Source organism: Schistocerca gregaria, chromosome 7, assembly GCF_023897955.1.
Source record: "Schistocerca gregaria isolate iqSchGreg1 chromosome 7, iqSchGreg1.2, whole genome shotgun sequence".
Taxonomy (NCBI): Eukaryota; Metazoa; Arthropoda; class Insecta; order Orthoptera; family Acrididae; genus Schistocerca; species Schistocerca gregaria.
The window spans coordinates 428,078,667-428,102,837 of record NC_064926.1 but is presented as its reverse complement, the minus strand read 5'-3'; positions in this window follow the sequence as shown (position 1 = coordinate 428,102,837).

The following is a 24,171-nucleotide window of genomic DNA, read 5'->3' as shown; positions in this document are numbered from 1 at the left end:
GACTTAACATCTATGGTCATCAGTCCCCTAGAACTTAGAACTACTTAAACCTAACTAACCTAAGGACATAAGAACATCACACAACACCCAGTCATCACGAGGCAGAGAAAATCCCTGACCCCGCCGGGAATCGAACCCTGGAACCACGGCGTGGGAAGCGAGAACGCTACCGCACAACCACAAGCTGCGGACTATCGTGCATCGTTACCTTTGTCGTCGCAGGGCTTGCTGCAGCTGCTGCGTCCATGAAACAATTCAGTGTCGTCTTACATTAGTGGGCGATCGGTCATAGATCAGCTCGCATTGTAGGGTGTGTGTGTGACTGGTTTGCGTGCTGTATACAGAACGGTTTCCCTGCGATTGCCTGTTTTTCGGCGGGTCGAGCATCTGGGTTTGCCAGTAGTAGCTGTGTTGCAGGGTCTCGCCAGTACTGTCTTGTCAGCGAGCTACGGACCATAGATGTTTAGTTTCTTGCTAATACTGTCTTTGGGCTATTATGTTTCCATCTATGGTTGTGGTCGTAGTTACCCAGAGAAAGGATAAACGGGTTACGCGAGTGTCTCATGATTTTGTTCAGTCGTGCGGAGAGTTTTTGGAATTCTGAGTACTTTGTTCTGTATGAGGTGCAGGCGGCGCAGGCGTGTGGGCGCAGCGTAGCCCCAGTCAGGGGCTGCGTACGTCGTCACAGTCGCTGACTGCATCCACTTTCCTAATGCAAGATAACCTCAGACAATGTTCAGTTACGAACAGCAATAAAAGCGATAGTGAAGGAGAAGGAGGAAACTATTGTTTAACGTCCCGTCGACAACGAGGTCACTAGAGATGGAGCACAGGTTCGGATTAGGGAAGGATAGTGTTCGTTGCATTTATTCGGGGCGGACGTCCTTCGACAACCGTTCAAGTTCATCGATGATCCATTCACTCAGTTATTTTTATTGCAGAGAGTACTTAACCCTGTGACCGAACACGCTGAGCTACAGTTCCGGCGGCATTTGCCTGAAACGACTTCGGGGAAACACGAAAAACCTAAATCAGGACGACCGGACGCGAGTTTGAACCGTCGTCCTCCCGAACGCGATTCCAGTGTGCTAACCAGTTCGGTAGTGATAGTGAAGATGATATTGACGGTAAGTATTGCATGCGGCATTGACCTCCCTGTTGAAAATAACGAGGTTTCGAAAGAAATATGCTAGCAGAAGAAACGTGCTTCTGGGTATGCAGCGAGAATGAAAATATTTGCTTTTCGCAGGTTGTTAGCGAACTTCGGTTGCCGTTTGAAAACACGTCTCTAAAACCTAAGAAAACAGGGGCAGAATAGGGTTAGCTATGTGAACGAATAACTCCTTGTACTTTTTCCCACAGTGGGTTTAAGCTCCTTCATGCAACAGAGTAAGAGGCAGTAAGGGCTTTGTGCATAGATACATAGCCGCTGATCTCTAATAGATACTCACTCAAGGGATTTAATCCACATTGGGTGTTTAACATGTCGGAAAACTACTGAAAAAGGTCCCTAATTTTCCTACCTTTCTCAGATCCAAAATACAGCACGTCTACTTGCGTGTGTTTTGGGTTCTCTTCCGAACTATTGCTACATCCAATTCCCACACTATATTTTCTGTACTGTAGCCTCGTCTAAATTCCTCATACCGACAAAAGATCATTTTAGGCGCCTGACGAAATTTGAAGAAAAATTGTTATCAGTCCAATTAATTACTAACCCAACTTTTCTAATGAAAACTGAGATTACTAAATTATAGGTTGACATAAAAGTTATCTGAGAATCGTAACAAGTCAGAATATACAAAAAAAAAAATACAACAATGGAGAAACAACGTTTCGGACATGGTTACTTCTTTTTTGCATAATGATGTGTATAAGTTCGTAAAAATTTTGTTTTTTGATTCTTGGTATTTCGGTTGCTACGGGTTAGTTGTTACATTTTATTTGTAGTTTATTGATCCTATTTGAGTTTACATATTGTCATTTTGTCATTTGGTCATACCGAGTGGAGCTGTGGGCTCTAGAAAATTAGATACCAAGCGAAGAAATCTGAACACTTCCGACAATTACTTCTGTTTGAGTTCAGTAAAGTGGTAAAAGCAGCAGGGGCAGTCACGAACATTTGATCCATGTATGGGGACAGTGCCATTGTAACGGCAAGAAAACGGTTTTCTCGTTTTAAGGAGGGTCATTTTGACGTTAGTGACCCTCCTCGTTCAGGAAGACCTTTGGGGTTTGATGAAGATCGTCTAACTTCGTTAATCCACTACGATCCACGTCAATGTGCTCGAGAAGTGGAAGATGTGGCCAACTGCGATCATTCCGCTATCATAGAGAAGGTTCAAACAACATGTGTATGCGTATCACATGCTCTAAGCCAAAACATAAAACTAAACCGGTGGCAATACATGCAACTCTGCTTGTCCGTCATCAATTGGCTCATGAACAACACCGATTATTCGTCACTGTTGACGAAAAATTGTGTCTGTATGCTATCACAAGGGAAAGTCGGATGGTTGAGCCAAAACGAAGCAGAAACTCCCCGTGCGAAAACTTACGCTCGTCCGTGAACGATAATGCCATGCATCTGGTGGAAAAGTGACGGTATAGTGTACGACGAATTGCTCCCTCAAGATGTAACCCTCACTGCTTACATTTATAGCCAAAAACTCAGACTTTTGCGATGCAATACAAGAAAAAGACCAGGAAGACTGCGTGGAGTGTTGCTACCCCACAATAACGGCCGCCCGCATTCTGCTAGGCTGACAAAAAAAATTATGAGTTGGGCTTCGAAGTCATTCCGCACCAACCTTATTCACTTGAGCTTGCGACCCAGACTTTAAGCGGAACTGCCTTTCCGGATGAAAATGCGCTCCGAATATGGTTCTAAGAGCTCTTCGCCGCAAAACAACGTGATTTGTACAGTCGTAGAATCTAAAAGTTACCCCAGCGTTGGCAAACTGTTGTAAATTATGAAGAAGGATATATTATTGATGACTAAAGTCACTTTTATGTGTATCCTTAGTGTTTAATAAACTTATGAAAAACCGCTAGGAACTTACGCACCAGTATAATAGATATCGTTCTGACAGTTTTCCAGGAGCTACGTTCTTATAAATAACTCCCTCGACTCTTAAGTGAATATTGTTACCAGCTGCATACCCCCTTTCCTCCAAGTTTAACGGGCCCCATTTACAGGTACTCTGATTTTCATTAAACTAACCCCCATCCAATGCATCTAAAAGAATGCTGAAATCTGTGAGTGCACAAATTAGCTAGTTACTCACAAAGCAACGAACAAAAGGCAAACCTTTGTTATCCTTATCATGTATGTCACTCCTTTTATAGTTCTACTTTTTCAACTAGTCGTAAATGTTCCCGGCGCAGAGTCCTTTGCGCTCTGTTTCTTGCTTGCAACAATGAAAGCATTTAATCTGCCCACCCTTGATCTCATTAGATACATCCACCCTATTTTCCGTGGGCACCCTTTGACTAACTCCCTTCCTTCTGTCATCAACATTATCCATAACTGTGCAAGCGTTTTTGGTGCAGGATTTCGTGCACAAACTGACCTACCGACTACGTCCATAAATGTTCTATGGGATTAATGTAAGGCGATCTGGGTGGCCATACCATTCGCTCGGATTGTCCAGAATATTCTTCATACTTATCGATATTATTTGTAGGCCTGTGACATGACGCACTGTCATTCATAACAATTCCATGGTCTCCCAGTAGCAGAGCATAGCCATTTCCAGTCAATTGTCGGTCCATCTAAACACATTATAGATATTGCACAGTGCTTGTTGACAAGTTGCGTCTTCGGCTTCGTGCGGTCTGCGCCCTACCATCAGCTCTTACCAACTGAACCACAGTTTTCCAGTTGTCAGGGGTCCAATCGATACACTCACGAGCACAGGAGAGGCGCTGCAGGCGATGACGCGCTGTTTGCGAATCAACTCGCCTCGGTCGTCTGCTACAATAGCCTCTTAACGACAATGTGGCCACACTGTCGTTCGTCGTACATCCCACATTGATTTCTGCAATTATTTTACACATTGTTTGCAGTGGCAGCTCTACGCAAACACGGCTGCCTTCGGTCGTGGAGTGAAGGACGTCGGCCGGTGTGTTGTCCGTGGTGAGAGTTAAATGCCCGAAATTCGGTATGCTCGGCATCCTCTTGACATTGTGGATTACGGTATGTTGAATCCCGAAACGACTTCCGAAACTGAATGCCGCATACGTCTAGCTCCAACTGCAGTTCCACGTTCAGTATCGGTAAACTCCTTTGGTGCGGCCATACACACATCGGAAATCTTTTCATATGATTCACATGAGTACAAATGAGACCTCCACCGTTGCCCTGTGTACGCGATATTACCGCCACCTGTATATGTGCTATCCCACGATGTTTGTTACCTCAGGGTAGAACCAGAGGCACATTATAAAAGTGCGGGGAACCGGCGTTGTCACAATGAGTTTCAATCTGCATACAGTGACAGCAGGAACTGCTGCCGGGTTTTGAACCGGCTGTCGCTGACAAAGGGGCAGCGTCTTTTTACAGTCAGTGTTGTTAGGCTGTGTTGAGTGACTGCAGGCGTTACACCTTTCCTTGAAGACATGCTGGCCACTTCACGTAGATATTCACTCAAATGGGGCAACTTCATTCACGATGCTTCGAGGCACGACAAATGTTTTCTGCCATTCTGTCACTCTCCACACCGACATATCAGTGTACAGATTTCATACGACCGATTTGAAAGTACACACCACTTCACTCCCTCACGCAAACCAGCATCGTATGGTCACGTGGCCAAGTTGCATCAATTCTAAGCCATTTACAAAAATGTTCAAATGTGTGTGAAATCTTATGTGACTTAACTGCTAAGGTCATCAGTCCCTAAGCTTACACACTACCTAACCTAAATTATCCTAAGGACAAACACACACACCCATGTCCGAGAGAGCACTCGAACCTCCGCCGGGATCAGCCGCACAGTCCATGACTGCAGCGCCTTAGATCGCTCGGCTAATCCCGCACGGCTAAGCCATTTACAGCAATAGAGACCAGTGAAGTCTTTGGAGGCAATGCCTGATATTTTTCCCGGCGAGCTTACAACACGATATTCAGACAGAAACGGCATCTATCATACGTATTACATGACACGGTGTGACCTGAGAAAACAGGCGTCGTTGACATCAAGGCCATGAATGGTAGAAACCTTGTGCACTCATGATTCGGGTAATAAGGGGTTTCCAGTTACGATACTGTGCAGATACGACCATACATTTGACACCATTACAAATATAATGAAATGATGACGTTAAGGACAGTTCTAAAAGAAATAAACGACCAGTGTTTGATTCCTTGTATTGTACGTACTAAGCATTGCATATACACTCCTGGAAATGGAAAAAAGAACACATTGACACCGGTGTGTCAGACCCACCATACTTGCTCCGGACACTGCGAGAGGGCTGTACAAGCAATGATCACACGCACGGCACAGCGGACACACCAGGAACCGCGGTGTTGGCCGTCGAATGGCGCTAGCTGCGCAGCATTTGTGCACCGCCGCCGTCAGTGTCAGCCAGTTTGCCGTGGCATACGGAGCTCCATCGCAGTCTTTAACACTGGTAGCATGCCGCGACAGCGTGGACGTGAACCGTATGTGCAGTTGACGGACTTTGAGCGAGGGCGTATAGTGGGCATGCGGGAGGCCGGGTGGACGTACCGCCGAATTGCTCAACACGTGGGGCGTGAGGTCTCCACAGTACATCGATGTTGTCGCCAGTGGTCGGCGGAAGGTGCACGTGCCCGTCGACCTGGGACCGGACCGCAGCGACGCACGGATGCACGCCAAGACCGTAGGATCCTACGCAGTGCCGTAGGGGACCGCACCGCCACTTCCCAGCAAATTAGGGACACTGTTGCTCCTGGGGTATCGGCGAGGACCATTCGCAACCGTCTCCATGAAGCTGGGCTACGGTCCCGCACACCGTTAGCCGTCTTCCGCTCACGCCCCAACATGGTGCAGCCCGCCTCCAGTGGTGTCGCGACAGGCGTGAATGGAGGGACGAATGGAGACGTGTCGTCTTCAGCCATGAGAGTCGCTTCTGCCTTGGTGCCAATGATGGTCGTATGCGTGTTTGGCGCCGTGCAGGTGAGCGCCACAATCAGGACTGCATACGACCGAGGCACACAGGGCCAACACCCGGCATCATGGTGTGGGGAGCGATCTCCTACACTGGTCGTACACCTCTGGTGATCGTTGAGGGGACACTGAATAGTGCACGGTACATCCAAACCGTCATCGAACCCATCGTTCTACCATTCCTAGACCGGCAAGGGAACTTGCTGTTCCAACAGGACAATGCACGTCCGCATGTTTCCCGTGCCACCCAACGTGCTCTAGAAGGTGTAAGTCAACTACACTGGCCAGCAAGATCTCCGGATCTGTCCCCCATTGAGCATGTTTGGGACTGGATGAAGCGTCGTCTCACGCGGTCTGCACGTCCAGCACGAACGTTGGTCCAACTGAGGCGCCAGGTGGAAATGGCATGGCAAGCCGTTCCACAGGACTACATCCAGCATCTCTACGATCGTCTCCATGGGAGAATAGCAGCCTGCATTGCTACGAAAGGTGGATATACACTGTACTAGTGCCGACATTGTGCATGCTCTGTTGCCTGTGTCTATGTGCCTGTGGTTCTGTCAGTGAGATCATGTGATGTATCTGACCCCAGGAATGTGTCAATAAAGTTTCCCCTTCCTGGGACAATGAATTCACGGTGTTCTTATTTCAATTTCCAGGAGTGTATTTCATTATTATTAGCAAAAAATTTTAAAATCGATTCTTATATACAGGGCATCACTGCATTGAAAACAGCTCTCTGATGATAAACCCACATTCACTATAAACATAATGTCTCGTACGCAAGCTGCGTTTACATGAAAATTAACTAATTAATTTCTCATGAAGCAATTTTTTTTTTTATTTTACTTATTTATTGCTTTCATCTGGCGAGAAATAATACGTACAAAAATATATAACAATCACAATAGTAATAATTTGCTTATTAATAAAAAGCGATTGGCAATAATAACAATACCAACAGAGTACTAATAATGATGATAAAGTAATGGAGTAAATAAGAGTGATATCGATTAGTTGGTAATTACAAACTCTAAAATAATAATCCTAATTAATAATGAATAGTGATAATTGACAATAATAATAATAATAATAATAATAATAATAATAATAATAATGCAGGCATGAGGAATGGTATTGATTCGTTTAGCATTTTTGAAGCCTTGTTTGCTGTTAGAAGAAGTGGAAGCTTTAATGAAAGAGGACAAGATTGAAATGAAAGTGACAATAGTTACCAGGTAAGAAGAGAAATTGGTAGAGAAATCTGTAGGCAAGCGAGGGAAACATGTCGAATAAGAGTGGCATGACAAGGGTGAGCTGATCAACAGAGAGCTAATGCCATAGAAAGTGGGCCGTTAGCTGTCTTTTGAAGTCCGAAAGCTTCAGAACACGTCAGCGAGTATTATTATCTGTTACAAAATAACGGTTATTTCAGGATGTTATTTGGTTTGCAGCTAGTGAGCCGGCCCCTGTGACCGAGCGGCTCTACGCGCTTCAGCCCGGAACCGCCCTGCTACTACGGTCGCAGGTTTGAATCCTGCCTCGGGCATGGATGTGTGTGACGTCCTTAGTTAAGTTACGCGTAAGTAGTTCTAAGACTAGGGGACTGACGACCTCAGATGTTGATTCCCATAGTGCTTAAAGCCATTTGAACCATTTTTGAACAGCTAGTGAGCAGCAAATAATGTCACTTATGTTTAAAATTGTGGTTTATGATAATTTAATTGTTCAAAGTATGTAATAGGTTATGTCTTTCGAGTGTATCAAATGTCAATTTGAGCGGACGCAGATACGATTCGATTTGCGGTATTACCAACCGCTTTTCCCTCCGCCTCGGCTGGTATGTCGCTTATCTTTGCTTTTACTATATACGTCACACTGATTCAGTCATTGTTAGTGTTACTCTTCAGTAGTGTGGATTAGCCCTGTGAATAGGCACATCAGTCATCTGCACACATGTTAGCTGTTATGCAACATCTTCCGACGAGTTCGCAAGGTCTGTGCATCTTACGACGTAAACACAAATTCTCAAACTAGGCAAACGTATACACATAATTGCAGCTACTACAGATCTAGACATTGAAATATGCAGGAACACGCACCCTATGTTGATGTTTTTAGCTTTTAGTGAGATAAATTTAGTAAATGCAAATTGCCAGGACAGTGATTTCACCATTAGCGTAGCGTGATTCTAATGTTTCTAACTTGCAGTCAGAAACATCATTATTTCGTGCAAAGTGGCAATGACAAAAAATAAAGAGCACACATAAACTGAAAAGACAGTCGAATTATGTAGTTTGAAAATGCCTCTTCGTATATCTCATGAATGAGAGTGAGCATGTGCATGTACTGAATGCTACTATATCAAACACTTGTTATTTTAAAGACAATCAGTCAACTATCGTATGTACACCATCATGGCTGCTAGTGAGAACCACACTAGTTTGAACTCACGCAAAAACTTAACTGGCTTATTAGTTTACACCTTCAAGGGTGACCAACAGTTTCGTCTGTATTTTAGATCTGCAACAGCTCACCATTGTGAAATCAAGAGAATAATCAGATGTATAGTGTTGACAAAAGATGTACTGGATGTTTCCCAATTCCTATTACAGGTTCATAGGACTTGTAGAGAGGACTTAATAGATAAACCCTTAGTAGTAAACCCACGTTCAGAGGTGCGGTAAATGGTAAAACCTCTTGCCTCCAACACAAACAAAAAATAGCATTCTTCAAAACTACGTGCATAGGGCAAATTCCACCCGAGTTAAGTCTCCTGGATGGTTTGATGCGGCCCTCCATGAATTGCTCTCCTGTGCCAAACTTTTCATCTCGGTGTGGGACTTCCAGCCAACGTTCCCAGTTATTTGCCGGAAGTAGTTCCATCTCTGTCTCCGTATACAGTTGTAAGTAGGCTGTTTAGGTTCTTATGTTGCTAACGGCTGTATGAAAATCGCTGACTGCGCTGTGTGCAGTCTGTGGCTGGTTGGACTCAATGTTGGAATATTTGCTTGTGTAGTGTTCGGCAGTTGGATGCGAACAGCGCGTAACGTTGGGGGGTTGGAGGTGAGCCGCCAGCAGTGGTGGATGTGGGGAGAGAGATGCCAGAGTTTTGAGAGCGAACGATCTGGCACGTGTCCGTCAGCTAAAGGAAATATGTAAGACTAGATGTCATGAACTGATTATATATATATATATATAATGACTTTTTATTTGATGGCAGGGTGTGAGTGTGGCGAATGCCCGGTGAACATCATGTGCCGGCGCATGTAGTGCGAACAGAAAATTTGGAGGCGGTGGTGTTATGGTGTGGTCGTGTTTTTCCTTGCTCCCCTTGTTGTTTTGCGTGGCACTATCACAGCATAGGCCTAATTTGACGTTTTAAGCACGTTCTTCCTTCCCACTGTTGAAGAGCAATTCGGGAATGGCAATTACATCTTTCAACACGATCGAGCACCTGTTCATAATGCATGGCTTGTGACGGAATGGTTACACGACAATAACATCCCTGTAATGAACTGGCCCCCACAGAGTCCTGACGTGAATCCTATAGTACACCTTTGGGATGTTTTGGTACGCTGAATTCGTGCCAGGCCTCACCGACCGACATCGATACCTCTCCTCATTCTAGCACTCCGTGAAGAATGGGCTGCCATTTCCCAAGAAACCTTCCAGGGCCTGATTGAACGTATGCCTGCGTGACTGGAAGCTGTCATCAAGGTTAAGGATGGACCAAACCCATACTGAATTCCACCATTACCGATAGAGGACGAAACGAACTCGTAAGTCATTTTCGGCCAGGTGTCCAGATACTTTTGATCACATATTACATCTGTTCATCTTGTCTTATTCAATTTTACATCTTCCAATGCTCTTTTTCCTTTTTGATGACCTATGCGAGAAAATGGGTGCTGAACACAATTGCTCTTTTTTTGATTACTTTCAAGGAGTAAAGAACTAAAAAGCATGTTTGAATTGCGGAATGAGGTGTTCGGTTTTTTAAAGGAGATAAACCACTCTCTGACAAACTGTTTCGGCAACGAAGATTTGTTTCTGAAAACGACTTCAAAACGGAAATTTTCTACTGAAAATAGCTTACTTCCCTGACGTTTTTGAGAAACTGGATGTTGTTAACACTTAACTTCAAGCTAATAAGGCAACAGTACTGTCTTGGAATGAAAAATTAAAGGTGTCCGTAAAAAAATTAGAGCTGTGGCAAAACCGAATCGAAAAAGGCGTGCCATATATGTTTATTACTCTAGTGTCAGTATTAGAGGACAAATACAATCCGATATTTCCAATTAAAGTAAAAGCCTTCATCGTCTTGCAGCACTATAATTTCAGTTCGAAATGTATTTCAGTGTCGACTTCGATAAATTTCATTGGATTGAGGATCCATTCAAAAATGCTCCTGGATCATCATATCTATATATACAAGAACAAGGACAACCTTTTGACATGACTGATGAGTAAAGTTTGTGAAGTATCTTTGTTGGAGCTTTGGATGCATAATTCCCAACTCTGAGCCAAAATGCAACAAAAATCTGGATTCCTTTTTCAGCAGTATAATTGTGCGAGATTGGCTTTTCACCTTTGCCATCTATGAAGTCGAACTCCCATTAGAAGCTAAATGTAAGCAGAGAACTTCGAGTGGCTGTTTCTGCTATTACACCACGTCTTGCGAACTTTCTTCTCAAAAGAAAGCCCATCCATCACACTAAACTTACCAATTTAAAGTTTTAATACTATTTTAACCCTTGTTTCTTTGACAGTTTTTGAATTAATGAAAATGTGTAAACAGTTTGTTCCGTATTTGCGTTGTAATAAACCATGTAGTTTTAGCTTCTGCTGCTGAAAATCCTTCAAAATTGAATTCTGTAAAGTAGAGAATAAGGTAGAGGAATAGTATTTTTATTAATAAAATACTGTTTGGTGGGTGGGGGGGCAGATACTATTTTTCCTCGTGGAGGTGGGGGCCCAGAGGAAAGACTTACAGTACTGTAGAGAACACCGGTTGGGTCTCATTATCTTCTCTGTGAGAGTACCATGAAACGGTACATTCGCGAATATGGGTACCTTATCAAAATTTTATCTACGACGTCCCCTCTACAGCGCATTGAAGTATGTAATAAGAATTGTCAAACACCTTACATTACCAGATAATGGGCGCAAGCACTTTGGAAAGAACTTTCCCATTTATACCGTTTATTTTCTCGCATAGGAATGATAAAATAAAAACACGTGATCCGTAACTGTTCAGATACATAAATCAGACAAAGTTGATGACCGTGAGAGCTGACGGCCGACGCAACCAATCCACAAATGGTACGAAACAAATATTTCACATAAAGAAAAATCGCCGAGTTAAATATCACCCTACAACACGCATTTGTGGGTAATATAGCGCGTTACCAAAATTAACAGAATGGAAGCCCACGCGCCATGAAGTGGCGTGAATTTGAAAAGAGAAAAGAGCTAAATCAGGATCAAATCACGAGAAATTGAGCTCGATACGGCTCGAGTATAAATACGCTAAGCTGCTTTTACCGTTATCCCGGCATTTGAAATGGATTCATCTGGATTACCATTATGAAGCACCGCGTGGAGTTAACAACATACTGCGCTCTGACATACGATCCATCCAAGAACTTGCAATCAAGTACCGCCTAGCATGTTCCACTCATCTCTGCTTTGATGGCGGAAGTTCCATGACGTCAAGTGCCACCGATCGAAGTACTTCCACTTCACAGCGTTTGCCATGGCCAATCTCTGGAGATACTTTGAAATTGCAGCGTCCTCGATAGTCGATTTTAACGAGATGGGAGAGCACCCCGTAGAGTATACAGCAGATTCTCGAGCACACATCACAAAAAAATTACTCACTTTCGGGATACATCACGCTAATACCGGTTAACAAATGCTCTAGCATTGAGAATAGGCTCAATTCGGCAAGTGCATAAATTCTTTCAACTCTGCCGTAACCAGTGAAAGCCACTTATTAATGAGTAGATCCAGTAGAGGTAACGTATTCGAGGGAAACAAATTCCCTGTTGGCTTCCGACTCGCATTCTTCGGCCTACGTTGGTTCAATGATTTTTCTGACATTTTGCCAGCACGAGTGACTGGAATTGTCAAAGCTTCACCCTCCATTGGTGGTGGTGGCGAGCTAGAGTCGACCTCGCTGGCGCAGATTATATGTACCCGCCGACCAACGTCCGAGGGCTTTCCATGGTCATTACCACTGTGGTTCTTCCCTTGCTATCTGTAATGCACGTTATGGATGGCGATTATCGATGAAACAACCGGCTTTCAGAAATATCTTTTTCTTTTTTTTCAATGTCAGTTAAACCTGCGTGTTAAAACCACTCAGAATAATCGGTTCCTGGAATAACGGATTTTCGGTTCTTTATTCCCCGAGCTGAGTCCTGGCATTCCTACCGCTTACTTATGCCAGGCTCCTCACTTTTCTCTTTCCGCCTGCATCTCGTGGTCGTGCGGTAGCGTTCTCGCTTCCCGCGCCCGGGTTCCCGGGTTCCATTCCCGGCGGCGTCGGGGATTTTCTCTGCCTCGTGATGGTTGCGTGTTGTGTGTTGTCCTTAGGTTAGTTAGGTTTAAGTAGTTCTAAGATCTAGGGGACTGATGACCGCAGATGTTAAGTCTCAGAGCCGTTTGAACCATTTTTATCTTTCCTATCGGGCTTCCCGCGGCCAGCTGTTGTTGTTTTCCGACCCTGACGCTGTTAGGTTTCGAGGGCTAGGGGTCTTTCATTTTCCAACCTATACTTCTCGTGCAGTGTTTGACTCGAAGCAAGCGGCTGCGAAAGGCGCCTGTATCTCATGTTAGGGGCGGCCTCCAGAACTGCGGAAGGCAACGGAATACCACCGCAGATTATCTTCCCTGCATAATGCAGTCTACATTTTATGCACAAAAATGGCTTCTTCTCATGTTAAATCAGTATCCGGAGGTAAAATAGTCCCCCAATCGGATCTCCTGGAGGAGGGGGGAACAACTTAAAAGGAGGCAAACATGAAAACGAGAATTGATACCTGGAATATTAGAACTCTGCTAAAAGCAGGGGAAAACTATAAAGCCTTAATAGAGAGATGGGAAAGAATCATATGGATCTCGTAAGAGTTGCTCAGGTAAGATGGAATGGATGTGGAGAGTTACACTCAGATGAATATGTATTGTACTACTCAGGTGGAGAAGCAAAAGGAATGAATGGAGTAGAAATGATTATGAAAAGGAATTGGCTAAATATGTGGACTATGCAAATGACCTGGTTGTTGGCTGAAAGGAGCACAAAAAGATTTACTAATTGTCCAGGTGTATATGCCAACTTCTGAACATGATGATCAAATTGTAGAGGAAACGTACGATGTAATAGAGAGAATAATGGACGAAAATAAAAAATGCTACACAATAGTAATGAGAGACTGGAACGCCACTGTAGGAAAATGGAAAAAGGGAAACATAGTAGGCAGTCATGGTCTTGGGAAGAGAAATGAGAGAGGTGAACGGCTAATTGACTTCTGCAGGGAAAGGCAGCTAATAGTGGCAAACACATGGTTCAAGAACCACTAGAGGAGGCTCTACACTTGGAAATCAAAAGGGGATAAATACAGAAACCAAATCGATTTTATACTGGTCGAAGAAAGATACAGAAATGGAATCAAGAAGGTGCACACATTACCAGGTCCAGATATTAATAACGAACACAACTTAGTTATGGCAGAAATAGAAATAAGAATGAAAAAATTTAATAAGACGACCATGATGAAGAAGCGGGATCTAGGGAAGATAAGATCCAACAAAGAACAAATTACAGAAATACTGCCTCGAGAGTTTCTAAACACATTACAAGACAAAGAACCACCTGATAATGCCAACGAATACTGGAATTTGTTGAAAGAAGGAATCATTAAAGGAGGACAGCGAAATGTAGGATGTGCAGAAGTGAAAAGGGCAAAAAGAACATGGGTCACACAAGAAATTATATCCAAGATGGAGAAGAGAAGAAAATTCAAAAACAAGAACACTGAAGACACAAGAAAGACGTACAGAAGGTTAAAAATGAACTGCGAAAAGAAACAGAGAAGGCTAGGAAAAAATGGCTAAAAGAGAAATGTGATGCAATTGCAGAACTGGACAGAAAGGGAAGATACGACTTACTACACAACAGAGTGAAGACTTTGACATGGGATCAAAACAGAGCAGGAAGTGCTACTATGGAAATTTTGAGTATAGACGAAGAGGTAGTATACAAAGATCGTGACGATGTCCTCCAGAGATGGGAAGAATATCTAAAAGAGCAACACGACACAGATCGCAAACCAGAAACTATGGAACTTGAATCACTCAACAGTGTAAGTGATGACGAGAAAGGACCAACCATCATAATGGAAGAAGTAAAGTCTGCCATAGCTGCAATGAATAATGGCAAAGCAGTAGGTACAGATACGATACCGGGAGAAATATTAAAATGTTTGAACCAGTATGGAATGAGATAAATGTTGAAGTTATGTAATAAAATATATGACAGTGGTGAATGGCCTGAGGACTTTCTGACAACAGTAATGATTCCATTACCGAAAAAACAAAAAACCAAGACATGCAGTGAGCACAGGACAATCAGCCTCATTTCACATGCAGCCAAAGTGATGTTAAGAATAATTAATAAGAGATTTGAAAAAGTAATGGCGAAAAATATTGGTGAGGAGCAGTTTGGCTTTAGACGGAATACAGGCACCAGAGATGCAATAGAACTCCTGCGAATCTTGTGAGAACGGTTTGTTGAAAACGGAAGAGACCTATTTACGTGTTTCATCGATCTAGAAAAGGTATTTGCCAATGTGGTTTGGTACAAGCTGGCGATTATAATGAGGGAAAAGAGAGTGGACTGGAAAAGCTGAAGACTTGTAAACTCATTATACCTTAATCAAAAAGCCTCAGTTAAAGTGAGAGGAGAAAGTACAAACTGGATCGGACTAGGAAAAGGAGTAAGAGAGGGATGCAGTCTATTACCTACCCTTTTCAACCTCTGCTTGGAAAATATGATTGACGACAAAGGAGTAGAAATTGGAGGAAGAAGAGTAGGGTGCTTGAGGTTTGCTGATGACATGGTCCTTCTAGCCACAGGGGAAAAATAATTAGAGGATTTGGTGGACTCCATTAAAGCTCACTGAAAAAAATATGGAATGAAAATTAACACAAAGGAAACAAAAGTATTGACACTACGAGGAAATAAAGAAATAAAAATTATGCTGAATGGACAAATACTAGAATAGGTGAAAAATTTCAAGTATCTTGGAAGGAGGATAGACACCGACTGGAAGTGCACCACAAAAATTAAAACAAGGACAGCAATGGCAAAAGAGGCATTTTGTAAGAAAAAGAGAATTTTCTGCAGCGGTCTGGACGGAGAACTCAAGAAGAAACTCAAGAAATGTCTTGTATGAAGTGTTCTTCTGTATGGCGTTGAAACATGGACTTTGAGGAAGAAAGACAGAGAAAGGCTGGAGGCTTTTGAGATGTGGACATGGCAGAGGATGGAAAGAATAAGTTGGTTGGACAGAGTAAAAACTGAATAGTTACTGAGAAGAGTGGGAGAAAAAAACCAGTTACAAGATGTAATAAAAAGAAGAAAAAGAAATAGGAGTGGGCATATTTTAAGAAAGAGTGATGGACTGATAAAAACAATTTTAGAAGGTTATGTAGAAGGGACAAAGGAAGCAAGGAAGGAAGAGGTTTCAGATACTGGATGATGTGATGGACGGTACAACATAAAGCAGCCTTAAGAAGGAAGCAATGGATAGCAGAAAATGGAGAGAATAGAATAGAATATTTTTATTAGCCTTTCAGTATTTTTCATACAATTGGCTTCGTCAAAGTTTACAGAGGGTTTTAGTTTCAGTACGATATTCAAATAGTTACAGAAAGAGGAGAAAAGGAAGACCTTTTCTTCAGCATTATGTAAAACAATGTTTCATACAGTAATTAAATACACACATAAGAAACGATTCACAGTAAATAAGTAGCTTATATAATATCAAAACATTTTCTTCGTAACTTAGGTAAAACATATATTTTGATGATTAGTTTCTAAGAATTCTTCAGTTGTATAGAACCTGCTAATATAGCAAAAAACTGATGCTGATGATTAACGTAAAAATTTAACGTAGATTGAAAAAATTTTGACTCCCTCATTTTCAGGATACGTAGAATCAAAATAGTAAGTACAAATTAAAAGAGAACTTAGTCCGTCCACCGTTCGTTGCTTTTCTCGAAAAGCGGTAAGTAGCTGAATATTACAAAATAATCACCAATATTCTCGTATTGCTTCTAATGTTTTGAATCTCTGCTCAAATATCATATTTAATAAAGGATCATGCCTCTGTTTGGGTATTAGAAATAGTCAGTATTAAAGAATGCAAACTGTGGTTCAAGAACTATGTTTTTCGTGTTAATTTGTTTGTTTTCAAAGGCTACAAGAAGATAAAGCATGTTACGTAGGCATACGCAACTTACAATTTTTTGTGTAAGCCATGAATCAATTGTTAAGTTATAAGTATCCCCCATGTAGATGTAGCAAGTTTGTTGTGGCTGCTACGATTCTTAATCTTTTAAGGCAAATTAAAAATTCTACATCATTACTGCCGCACTTCGTAAAATACTTCCAGACTAGGGATGATGTTGTTCTGTAACATAACTTGTGTCTGACGGCGACAGCGTGAAACTACCGTATACGGTAGAGCACATGGGACAAGTCGCTGACACTGCATGTACACGCCTACCACACAACACGCCACGCCCCATGGTAAAAGGTACATATTGTTCCATCAGTGCTATACCAATTCTTAGGCCTTGTGCTTCTTCCTCGCTTTTATTGACGTTGTTATTAAAATAGCACTGATCGCTTTTCTCATTTTATATAATAATGAAATATTTTAAAGCAATGGAAATTGCACGAATGTACGAGGGTTGAGTGAAAAGTAATGCCTCCACCTTCGTTGACTCTTCAACAGTTGACACCATTGGTATGAGGCAGGTACTGGCTTGTTTCGTAGCCGCGTCTCTACGGCTCCAGTTGGCGGGAAGCCTTAGCAGTGAACGGTTGTGTTGTTACAGTGTAAAGTATGGAGCCCTGCACAGACGGTAGGTCAATGCGATCTAAGCAACGTGCAGTCAGCCGGCCCTTTGTGGCCGAGCGGTTCTAGGCGCTTCAGTCTGGAACCGCAGTACCTCTACGGTCGCAGGTTCAAATCCTGCCTCGGACATGGATGCGTGTGATGTCCTTCGGTTAGTTAGGTTTAAGTAGTTCTAAGTTCTAGGGGACTGATGACCTCAGATGTTGTCCCATAGTGCTCAGAGCCATTTGAACCAACGTGCGGTCATTGAATTCTTGGCAGCAGGTGTCACCCCAAAGGAGATTCATCAGAGAATGAAAGCAGTTTATGGTGATTGTGTCGATGTGAGAACTGTGCGTCGTTGGGCGAGTAAGTTTAAAGATGTTGAGGCTGGAACATCTTATCTGAGTGATGAATAAAGAGTTCGACGTCCTGTGAAAGTGTCGGCCGCTGTGGCCGAGAGGTTGTAGGCGCTTCAGTCATGAACCACGCAGCTGCTACGATCGCAGACTCCTGCCTCGGGCGTGGATGTGTGTCATGTACTTAGCTTTATGTAGTTCCAAGGCTATGGGACTGATGACCTCAGATGTTAAGTCCCATAGTGTTTAGAGCCATTTGGACCATTTTTTAACCTGTGACAGCAACCACCGAGTTTCATAACCAAAATGTTGACTGATTTAGGACGATCGTCGTATCACTCAGAGAAATTGCAAGCACAATCGGCATTTCACAAGAACGTGTAGGTCACATTATTGCTTTCCGAGAATGAAAGTGACGCAATTCTCCATTCAATCTTGGGACATCATTATGCTTCTGATAAAGATGTTGAGAGAACTGTGAGACTGTGGTTGCGGAAATAGAGAGTCGACTTCTTCCGTGACGGCTTCAGAATACCTGTTCATCGTTAGCAGAAATGTATCCAATTGGCTGGTGATTATGTGAAAAAGTGAGTATTGGTAATTAAAGCTCACATTCTAAGGATTAATTCTGCGTTTGATGTATTAAAATATTCCCATCCAAACCCAATTAACGAAGGTGGAGGCATTACTTTTCATTCAACTCTCGTATATTAATCTTTTTTTCCAGGTTTATTTAAAACACTAAATGTTTAGAACTGCTGAATAGCTAATTGATATTTCCTCTTTTTACCTAGTTTTAGGAGAAACAAAAGCATGTGCTATAACCGAGGCCAGACAAAAACAGTAAAATACCGGTTATTCAGAATTAAAATTCTTGTGTCGGTTGTTTTGTTCGGAATCAGTTTTTTTCTTCTCTAATGTTCGTACACCTTGGGTTTTTCCTGTTTCTTGTTGAAGTTGTTGCCATTTTTCTGGATTTCCCTAGCTTCCCTGCAGTTGTTAAAGTGTCATGATGATCTCTTCATTGGTAAAAGATCCGGAATAGTCCTCCATTCGGATCTCCGGCAGGGGCTGTCACGAGGAAGGTGACCATGAGAAAAATATTGAATAACCATCGAAAGGGTAATGTTCTACGAGTCGGGGAAGCTAGAAAATCTAAAAAGGTGAATGTTAAGACCCAATCTAGATATTGTCAGGATTAGTGAAGTGAACTGGAAAGAAGAAAAGAATTTCTGGTCATATGAGTTTAGGGTAATATCAACAGCAGCAGAAAACGGTATAACAGGAGTAGGATTAATTATGATTAGGATTAGGGCAGAGAGTAGCTTGCTGTGAACAGTCCTGTGACGCGGTTGTTCTCATCACAATCGACAGTAAACCAGCACCGACAAAGTTAGTTTACGCATACATGCGACGTCGCCAGCAGAAGATGAAGAGATAGAGAAAATATATGAAGATAATGAACGGCTAATTCAGTACGTGAAGGGAGATGAAAATCTAACAGTGATGGGAGATTGGAATGCGGTTGTAGGAGAAGGAGTAGAGGAAAGGGTATGGCAGATTATGGCCTTGGTACTAGAAATGACAGAGGAGAAAGGCTAATTGAGGTCTGCAATAAATTTATCTAGTACCAGCGAATACTTCATGAATCACAAGACTAGCAAGTACTCTTGGAAAAGGCCGGGAGATACAAGAAGATGTCAGTTAGATTACATCAAAGATCACACAGAGATTCCATAATCAGATACCGGATTGTAAGGCGTACCCAGGAGCAGATACCGACTCTGATCACAATTTAGTAGACTGAAGCTTACGAGACTAGTCAGGAAGAATCATTTCGCAAAGAAATGGGATACGAAAGCATTAAGGAATAAAGAGAAACGCTGGAAGTTATCCGAGGCTATAGATACTGCGATAAGGAATAGCTCAGTAGGCAGTTCAGTTGAAGAGGACTGGACGCTTCTAAAAAGAGCAATGACGGAAGTTAGAAAGAAGAAAGGTACAAAGATGGTAACTGCCAAAAAACCGTGGGTAACAGAAGAAATATTTCAGCTGATTGACGGAACAAGGAAGCACAAAAAAGTTAAGAGAGAAACTCAGGAATGCAGAAACACAAGTCACCTAGGAATTTAATAAACAGGATCGACAGGACAGCTAAGGCAAACTATGTGCATGAATAGTATGAGGAAATCGGGAAAGAAATGACTATCGGAAGGAGTATGTCAGCACATAAATAAGTCAAAACAATCTTCACTGAAATTAAAAGCAAGGATGTTGACATTAAAAGTGCAATGGGAATTTCAATGTTATATGCAGCGGTGAAAGCTGATAGGCGGAAGAGATGATGGCCTCTATGAGGGAGAAGACTTGTGTGATGCCATGATAGAGGAAGAAATAGGAGTCGACGTAGAAGAGACAGGTGATCCAGTATTAGAGTCAGATTATAGAGTTGCACTATGATTCTGGCGATACGCCATCTGACATTCGGAGAAAGGTCATCCAGTCAATTCCGAAGATTGCAAGAGCTGACAAGTGCAAGCATTATGGCACAATCGGCTCAACAGCTCATGCATCCAGCTACAAGTATTATATACAGATGAATGGAAAAAAACTGACGATATGCTAGATGGCTATCAATCCGTCTTTAGGAAACGTAAAGGAGCGAGAGGGGCAATTCTGACATTGGGATTAATAATGGAAGCAAGAACAAAGAAAATTCAAGACACTTTCATAGGATTTGTAGACCTGAAAAACCATTAGACAATTTAAAATGGTGTAAGATGATAGAAATTGAGAGAAATATGAGCGTAACCTATGGGGAAAGACGGGTAATACACAATATGTACAGGAGCCAAGAGGGAACAGTAAGAGTGCACAACCAATAATGACGTGCTCGGATTACAAATGGAGTGAAACATGGATGTAATCTTTCACCCCCTACTGTTCAATCTATACATCCATGAAGGAATGACGAAAATAAAAGAAAGATTTAGGAGTGGAAGAAGATTCAAGGTGAAAAATATCGATTATATGGTTCACTGCTGACATTACAGTCGTCAAAAAAAGTGAAGAAGGATTGCAGGATGAATGGAATGAACAGTAATAAATACAGAATATGGATTTAGAGTCATTCGAAGAAAGAACAGCAAGATACTTAACAACAGAATTGGTGACTACGAAATAGATGAAGGTAAGAAATTCTGCTACACAGGTAGCAAGGAGGACACAAAAAGCAGACTAGCACTGGCAAAAATTGCATTCTTGGCCAGGAGATGTCTACTACTACGAAACGTAGATCTTAATTTAAGGAAGAATTTCTGAGAATCTCGAGTTGGAGCACAAGATTGTATGGTAGTGAAATATGGGCTATAGGGAAAACCGGAACAGAAGAGAATCTAAGCCTTTGAGATGCGGTGCTACAGAAGAACACTGAAAATCAGGTGGATTGATCAGATAAGGACTGGCCAGGCTCTCCGCAGAATAGGCGAGAAAATCAATATATGAAAAACACTGACAAAAAGGGGAGGATGGTTGGACATCAGGGAATGACTTCCATGGTACTATAGGGAGCTGCAGAGTCCTAATATCTGTAAAGGAAGACAGAGACTGGAATGTTGTTGTTGTGGTCTTCAGACTCGAGACTGGTTTGATGCAGCTCTCCATGCTACCCTATCCTGTGCGAGCTTCTTCATCTCCCAGTACTTACTGCAACCCACATTCTTCTGAATCTGCTTAGTGTATTCATCTCTTGGTCTCCCTCTACGATTTTTACCCTCCACGCTGCCCTCCAATGCTAAATTTGTGATCCCTTGATGCCTCAGAACATGTCCTACCAACCGGTCCATTCTTCAAGTTGTGCCACAAACTCCTCTTCTCCCCAATTCTATTCAATACTTCATCATAAGTTATGTAATCTACCCATCTAATCTTCAGCACTCTTCTGTAGCACCACATTTCGAAAGCTTCTATTCCTTCTTGTACAAACTATTTATCGTCCATGTTTCACTTCCATACATGGCTACACTCCATACAAATACTTTCAGAAACGACTTCCTGACACTTAAATCTATACTCGAAGTCAACAAATTTCTCTTCTTCAGGAACGCTTTCTTTTCCATTGACAGTTTACATTTTATATCCTCCCTACTTAGACTATCATCAGTTATTTTGCTCCCCAAATAGCAAAACTCCTTTACTACTTTAAGTGTCTCATTTCCTAATCTAATTCCCTCAGCATCACCCGACTTAATTCGACCACATTCCATTATCCTCGTTTTGCTTTTGTTGATGTTCATCTCATATCCTCCTTTCATGACACTGTCCATTCCATTCAACTGCTCTTCCAAGTCCTTTGCTGTCTCTGATAGAATTACAATGTCATCGGCGAACCTCAACGTTTTTATTTCTTTTTAATACCTGCTCCGAATTTTTCTTTTGTTTCCTTTACTGCTTGCTCAATATACAGATTCAATAACATTGGAGAGAGGCTACAACCCTGTCTCACTCCCTTCCCAACCTCTGCATCCCGTTCATGCCCCTCGACTCTTATAACTGCCATCTGATTTCTGTACAAATTGTAAATAGCCTTTCGCTCCCTGTATTTTATCCCTGCCAACTTTAGAATTTGAAAGCGAGTATTCCAGTCAACATTGTCAAAAGCTTTCTCCAAGTCTACAAATGCTAGAAACGTAAGTTTGCCTTCCCATAACCTAGCTTCTAAGACAAGCCGTAGGGTCAGTATTGCCTCACTTGTTCCAACATTTCTACGGAATCCGAACTGATCTTCCCCGAGGTCGGCTTCTACCAGTTTTTCCATTCGTCTGTAAAGAATTCGCGTTGGTATTTTGTAGCTGTGACTTATTAAACTGATAGTTCGGTAATTTTCACATCTGTCAATACCTGCTTTCTTTGGGATTGGAATTATTATGTTCTTCTTAAAGTCTGAGGGTATATCGCCTGTCTCATACATCTTGCTCACCAGATGGTAGAGTTTTCTCAGGACTGGCTCTCCCAAGGCCGTCAGTAGATCTAATGGAATGTTGTCTATACTCCTGGGGCCTTGTTTCGGCTCAGGTCTTTCAGTGATCTGTCAAATTCTTCACGCAGTATCGTATCTCCCATTTCATCGTCATCTACATCGTCTTCCATTTCCATCATATTGTCCTCAAGTACATCGCTCTTGTATAGACCTTCTATATACTCCTTCCACATCTCTGCTTTCCCTTCTTTGCTTAGAACTGGGTTCCCATCTGAGCTCTTGATATTCATGCAAGTTGTTCTCTTTTCTCCAAAGGTCTCTTTAATTTTCCTGTAGGCAGTATCTGTCTTACCCCTAGTAAGAGAAGCCTCTACATCCTTACATTTGTCCTCTAGCCATGCCTGCTTAGCCATTTTGCACTTCCTGTCGATCTCATTTTTTAGACGTTTGTATTCTTTTTTGCCTGCTTCACTTACTGCATTTCTGTATTTTCTCCTTTCATCAATTAAATTCAGTATCTCTTCTGTTATCCAAGGATTTCTACTAGCCCTCATCTTTTTACCTACTTGATCCTTCTTGCCTTCACTATTTCATTCCTCAAAGCTACCCATTCTTGTTCTACTGTATTTCTTTTCCCCATTCCTGTCAATTGTTCCCTTATGCTCTCCCTGAAGCTCTGTACAACCTCTGGTTTAGTCAGTTTATCCAGGTCCCATTTCCTTAAATTCCCACCTTCTTGAAGTTTCTTCAGTTTTATTCTGCAGTTCATGACCAATTGATTGTGTCAGAGTCCACATATGCCCCTGGAAATGTCTTACAATTAGAACCTGGTTCCTAAATCTCTGTCTTACCATTATATAATCTATCTGATACCTTCCAGTATCTCCAGGATGCTTCCATGTATACAACCTTCTTTCATGATTCTTGAATCAAGTGTTAACTATCATGAAGTTATGCTCTGTGCAAAAAATCTTCCAGGCGGCTTCCACTTTCATTTCTTAGCCCCAATCCATATTCACCTACTATGTTTCCTTCTCTCCCTATTCCTACTCTCTAATTCCAGTCACCCATGACTATTAAATTTTCGTTTCCCTTCACTACCTGAATAATTTCTTTTAACTCATTATACGTTTCTTCAATTTATTCATCATCTGCAGAGCTAGTTGGCATATAAACTTGTACTACTGTAGTAGGCGTGGGCTTCGTGTCTATCTTGGCCAAAATAATGCGTTCACTATGCTGTCTGTAGTAGCTTACCCGCACTCCTATTTTTTTATTCATTATTAAACCTACTCCTGCATTAGCCCTATTTGATTTTGTATTTATAACGTTGTATTCACCTGACCAAAAGTCTTGTCCTCTTGCCACCGAAAATTACTAATTCCCACTATATCTAACGTTAACCTATCCATTTCTCTTTTTAAATTTTCTAAACTACCTGCCCGATTAAGGGATCTGACATACAACGCTCCGATCCGTAGAACGTCAGTTTCCTTTCTTCTGAGTAGTTCCCGCCCGGAGATCTGAATGGGGGACTATTTTCCCTTCGGAAT